This window comes from Corvus brachyrhynchos, unplaced genomic scaffold, assembly GCF_000691975.1.
Source record: "Corvus brachyrhynchos isolate BGI_N302 unplaced genomic scaffold, ASM69197v1 scaffold133, whole genome shotgun sequence".
Lineage (NCBI taxonomy): Eukaryota > Metazoa > Chordata > Aves > Passeriformes > Corvidae > Corvus > Corvus brachyrhynchos.
This window is the reverse complement of record NW_008237249.1, coordinates 245,128-250,760: the sequence shown is the minus strand read 5'-3', so window position 1 is coordinate 250,760 and position 5,633 is coordinate 245,128. Positions and strand designations below refer to the sequence as shown.

At 55.4% G+C, this 5,633-nt stretch overlaps 1 long non-coding RNA gene across 1 annotated transcript; it reads right to left on the bottom strand.

Moving 5' to 3' along the window:
• Nucleotides 1-2,074: 2,074 nt before the first annotated feature.
• LOC108445705 lies at nt 2,075-4,614 on the bottom strand. Its single transcript, XR_001860651.1, has 2 exons — nt 4,258-4,614; nt 2,075-4,035 (listed from the first exon to the last, which is right to left on the bottom strand). It is a non-coding gene; the product is annotated as an uncharacterized LOC108445705 (long non-coding RNA).
• Nucleotides 4,615-5,633: the final 1,019 nt, after the last annotated feature.

Below are 5,633 nucleotides of genomic sequence, written 5' to 3'. Positions count from 1 at the left end.
GAGCTGGTTTCAGGTACGGACCCACAGATCGTCCCAGGGATCTCTGCCTCCTACAGGTCCTTCCAGTGCAGAGGGAACAAACAGCCCCTGGCACTGGAGGCTCTTGCACCTCTCCTGCAGACCATGTGTTCCTCTCCTGCTGGCAGTCGCCCTTTCCAGCCTTCTCTAAATCCAGGCACGCTGCCGAGAGGGTGAAGGGGAAGGAGGAGAGGCAGATTTATCTGAAGGGAAGTCACACAGAGTGGCCTGGGACAGGCCACTGGAATCACCCCAGGGCAGCCACCTCTGCAGAGCTGAGGTGATGGAGGCCCTGGAGGGAAGCGCTGCTCCTGGGTTGGTGCTGCTCAGTCCTTACGAGAGAGCCGGGGATGGCTGAGCGTGCCCCTGGCGAGCCCGAGGACACTGCCAAGCTGGGGGACAGCCTGGGGGGCAGGAAGGTGGCAGGGCTGCCATTCAGGGAATGAGAAGCGGGCGGGCAGGAACGAAGTGCTGGTGTGCTGGATGGAGCCCCCTGTGCGGGCGGGCACAGCCTCTCCCGCGTGCTTGCCATGGCATCCTCCGGAGCGCCCCGAGCTCCCCGGTTGGAGCCAGCCTGCTGAGCCAGGGCTGCGGGGACACAATTCCCAGGGCAGGTCCTCACCTGCCTCCGGCCCCATCTGCATGCCACGAGGCCTGATGCATCAGCAGGACCCAGGTGATGCATCCCAGCCCACGTCCGGAGCGCCGGGGGTGCCGCTGCCTGGCGCGGCTCTGCCACCGCCGGCGGTGGCCAGCGGGGCCAGGCAGAGGAGAGTTCCTGTCCCGAGGGGCTTATCAGGTCCTCGTGTTTAACAAGGAATTAGCAGTACTGGGTTAATGGCTGGACTTGATGGCCTCAGAGGAGTTTTCCAAGCTAAATGATTCTGAGGGAAATTGAGAAAGGCAGGAAACAGAAGGTGCTTTCATACAGCCTGAGGGAAATAACTTGTATGAGCAGCCCCGGGCCTTGGGGCCGGGGGACACGCGAGGAAGGTGGGGGCAGAGACTGGCGTCCCGCCAGTGTTGCTGGCCTGTGATGGTGCTTTTTGGAGGGCAGCATCCCTCGCAGGCAGGCCACTGTGGAGGGGTCCAGCAGCAAACGGGGGCAGAAGGATTGGTAATGATCCAAGATTTATATTACATTTCATAATCTTTTTTTGGTTTCTTAGACTTTTACAAGCTGTAAACTGTGAACTCTGGATATACCAATGTTAGGATCCATTCTGACACTGCTATTCTCAATATTTACACAGCTACCCATCCCTCTTCTGCATTTCTGAAATTTTTTTGGCTTCAGAAACATCTTCCCGTGGCAAAGGGTCCTCCAGGGCAATTTCACTCCATGTAATAGGATTTCATTTGCGTTCGTTTTGAATTTTCTGCCCTTTAATTTTATTAAACGTTGCTGTTTTCCAGCGCCATCAGGCAGGTAGAAGAGCAGCTCTTTCCTATGGAGCAGTTGTTATTCCCCAGCCTTTCCCCAAGGCGAGGATGCACAGGGGCACACCACCAGCCCGCCCTGTGGCCGCAGAAGGGGAGGGGAGCACCACGGGAGGACGGCCCATGAGGAGACACAGAATCACTCTGTTTGTAAACCTGATCATTGATTTGAGAGCAAACAAGCTGCTGCTGAAAGAAAAAAAGGAAAGAGTCATCCCGAGGCATTCAGCAATGAGCTATGCACAACACAGCCTCAAACCACAGGAAGCCCTGATATCCCATGAAGTAATAAATATTTTTCTATAAATACCAGCGTTTTTATTGCCTCTTTCATCCAGAAAGAACCCTAGTTGGCTTTTATGCGCTGCGTACTCAATTTGGTAATTGCTTCTCCTCGCCACTGAAACACAAGATGTTCCCAAGGATTCACCAGTAGCAGAGGGTTAAGCACTGGGACAAGCAGCTCTAACGGGGGAGGGCTGTCCTGCTCCATCCTGCCTCTCTGGCTCCCACCCCTCTGGCCTTGGTCAGAGAAAAAAGCACCTGGAAAGAGGGCCGCAGGAGAAAACACCTCCAAGCCTCAAAAAGGCACATACACATACAAATACAGGATATATTGTTTCTTTAGCCTGTTCGTTCGTGTGCATATTTAATTGTGAATCAAGAAGGGAGGACGTGGAAAGCTTTAGAAAAGTCTGTCTAGGGAAGGGTACAGACCAGAAAAGGGGTGAGGAAGCCGGATGCTGCTGCCTTCCTTTAACCACCAAAGACCCCAAACCCCTCTGGCAGAAGGCGAGCCGGAAATCAGCTCTGTCACGGCCCTGTTTGTTTTCCTAGAGAGCTGAAACACGGAGAGTGTGTCCCCCCCGCTCTCTCCTGTACAACAGGCCTCCCCGAAACCCGGGGCTCACCACGAGCCTGTAAGTGCAAACACTTTTGCTCAAGCTTTTCGGTGAGAGGAGAGAGCTGCCAGCCTTCAGGAGGAAGACACCCGGCGTTATCCAAGGCTGTGACCTTAAGCTGTTTTACCCAAGCAGATGCAAACTTATTTAAATGCTCTTAAATAAAATGGGAGCAGGCATAGCCTAAACTACTGTAAACTGTTTTCACATGAAAATCGCATCAGCTGGGCAGCCTTTTGAACCACCCCGAACCTGAAGCACAAGTGCATGACTGAAAGGAGGAGGTTTGTCATCGCTGCATGTGGCACTGCCGGGAGCTGACCAAAAGCATCGCTCCTTCAGCTGCCGGCCACCAGCTAGCAGCGAGATCCCGGTGTACACACTCTCCCTGACCTCCCTCGGGGCACGGCTGGTTGGATTTGCTGAAACCAGCTCATTCAGATGGGTCAATCTAAGTGGGAGCAGGGCAGGACCGCTCAGGCGGGCTTTCTGCTCACTGGGCAGGCAGGAAGGAGAGAGCAGTGGCAATCAGCAGCGTGTTTAATTGCATCCTCTCTGCGGCTTGCGGAGGATGTGTGTGATGTGTGTGATGTGTGTGATGTGTGTGTGTGTGTGTCTAAGGTTTGTGGGTCAAACAGCTGGTTTAAGCCAGCCCCTGTTACCTCACAGGAGGGAAGCACCCCGGCCGCTGCCTTCAGCCTGGAACTGGAGCTGTGCCCAGCCACAGCCCGGCGCCGGGCCACAGCAGCACACACCTGGGGCCAAGGGCGCGGCTCTCTGTGTAGGCAGATTGGCAGGGAGGGCACGGGTGCTGTGCTGGAAAGGAGGGGCCCCGGACTGGAACCCAAGGCAAGGAACCCTCCCACTGCCCTTTGAGACCCACCCGGAGTGCTGCAGGTGGGTTCTGTGCGTGTGGAAGGCAGCAACAGTGAGACTTGATGGTTCTGCCACGCAGGTGGCCTCTGCTGGGCAGTGCTGCCCAGCCCCAGGCTCACAGTGCCCCCATCCATGTTTGGCCAAGGCTCCAGGGCCACTCTCAAGCGCAGCCCCCTTCAGCCCTTGGAACAGACTTGGGCCCGCCAGTTGGGGATCGCCCTCCCCGGCAGCTGGATTCTGCCTTGCCGATGTGGATTGGCTATGCTCTGCTTGAATCCCAAATATTTTTCTCCAGAGCTGAAAGCTCTTTGTGAGCACAATCTACGGGTCCAAACAGAAGAAAATCTCTGTTTGGTCTGAGGAGCAGAACTTGGCGTGGCTTGCGGGGGAAAACGCCAAGTACGCGAGGGCCGTTCGCTCTCCTCGCAGCAGTCACGGATGGCTGTTCCTTAGCTCCGCTGAGGCACATCTGGCTGTCATCTCTGCACATCTGTATCCTGTGATTTACACCGTCTTCTCCCAATGCTCTGTGTGGTTTTATGCTGTGGAAAGAACAAAAGCGCCTCTTTCTGCCCCTCTGCGAGCCGGCTCTGTGGGAACCTTCCTAGGGCCTGCACAGAGCAAGGGGACCTCCTCCTCTGGAGCCTCCGCGGCCCTCTGCGGAGAACGCTCTACGTGGCAGCAAGCGTGGAAGACAGTGGCAGAGGTGACACAAAGCAAACCCTGTGAAGCTCAGCAGCATGTTAGTCACGTCAGGTCTTTAGCAGTTGGGCTTTTTTTTTTTCCTCGCAGAAGGCTCCTGTGGAAGATAAATACAGTGTTTCTTTCAGAAGAGTAACATCCACCGCGATTCCCTTCCTTCTGTTTCTTCCTGCAGACGGAGACGTTCAAAGCCTGTTCCACCCACACACCGGTTTATCGGTGGGAGAGAAGAGGGAATCCTCCTGTCTTATGCTCCCCAGAAACGGAGACGTTTCAGGAGCTGGTACTCACTATGCTAGTAAGGCATTTGCTAACTTACTTTGTGATTCTGAGTGGGAAACTTGTTCCTGAGCTTCGTAGGCTTCCCAGATAGCCCCAGTCTCGATTCCAAAGACAGTGAGCTCCCACCTGGTATTTACAAGCAGCCCTGCAATGGGACCAGAGGAGGCTTACGATGGAGACATGAGTAGTGATTTTGCAGTGACTCTCAGGGTCACATTTTCAAGACGCTACAGACTTCAAAGGGGCATTTAAATTTAAAGGGAGTACTTTGGGAGCACCGTCATAGCGCTCTGTCGTGTCAGCAAAAGGGACTTTCACCCCCAAGCCCCTCTCACCCTGCAGTGGGTTGACTGCTCTCCCATGGCACCAGTCAGAGCCGGCAGTGGGACAGTCAGGATCTCTCTCCTCTGTTGCAGTGACTTGCTGTAGTGTTTGACAGCGCTACAGGTTTCAGAGTTGTTTACCATGGGATAAAACCTGCCCTGCCAGGGGGAAGGGAGTGTGTCCTACCCGGAAAAAACACAAACCAAAACAAAACACTTCTTCCCTAGCTACATCCTAGGCCAGTTGTCAGCTCCATTTACTGCCTGGGTGGGAGCTGGCTCTGCCTACCCTGGGCCAACAGGGACACCAGTGTTGCTGAAGTTGTGTGTAGGAGCACACGCAGTAGATGTGCAAGAGCAGAGTTGGAAACCAACATCCCGGTCAAGTTCAGAACTGGCAGAAACCCTTTCTGGAGAGGGTGGGTGCACATAATTCTCTGCTGCCCCCAGAATGAGACTGTCTTTAACGGGAAAGGTGGGTACCTAACCAAAAGTACGGACAGTGATGTTTACTTCCATTTCAGTCTGTGTCCAGCGAGCTGTGGCAGCCCATGGGGAACATGGAGGAACAGAGGTATTCCTTCTGCTCGCCCGTTCATCTCAGCTGAAGGTGGCTCTCCAGCCAAAACGGCAGATCCGTCATGTAACTCCAGGGCCCTTCCTGGGTGATGGTGTCTGTGCACATGCACGGGCCCCGCAGAGGCAGCTGTTCCCTTGCGTGTGCACAGCGCTCCGGGTTCAGCACAGCCTGTAGGTATTTGTGTCAATGTTCCAGTAGCAATTATGGCATTACGTGGAAGGAGGGAAGAACCGGCCCAGGCTCTCAAGCCGGGGAGCCCCAGCAGAGGAGGGCTGGAGTGGCTGTGCCAGAGCAGCTGGCACAGCTCCCCAGAGGTGTGCGAGCCAGGGCGCCAGGGCGCCCAGCAGAGCGATGGGAAGCAAGAGGGCTCGCACAGAACCGGGCTGAAGGGCAGGCAGGGCAGGCGGCTGCTCATCCAGCAAAAAGTTCAGGGCAGAGAATGAGAAAGGGGGGGAAAATCCCCAACCGCCCCCAGCGAGAAACCCCCCGGGTGTCTGAAAAGCGCAGGGA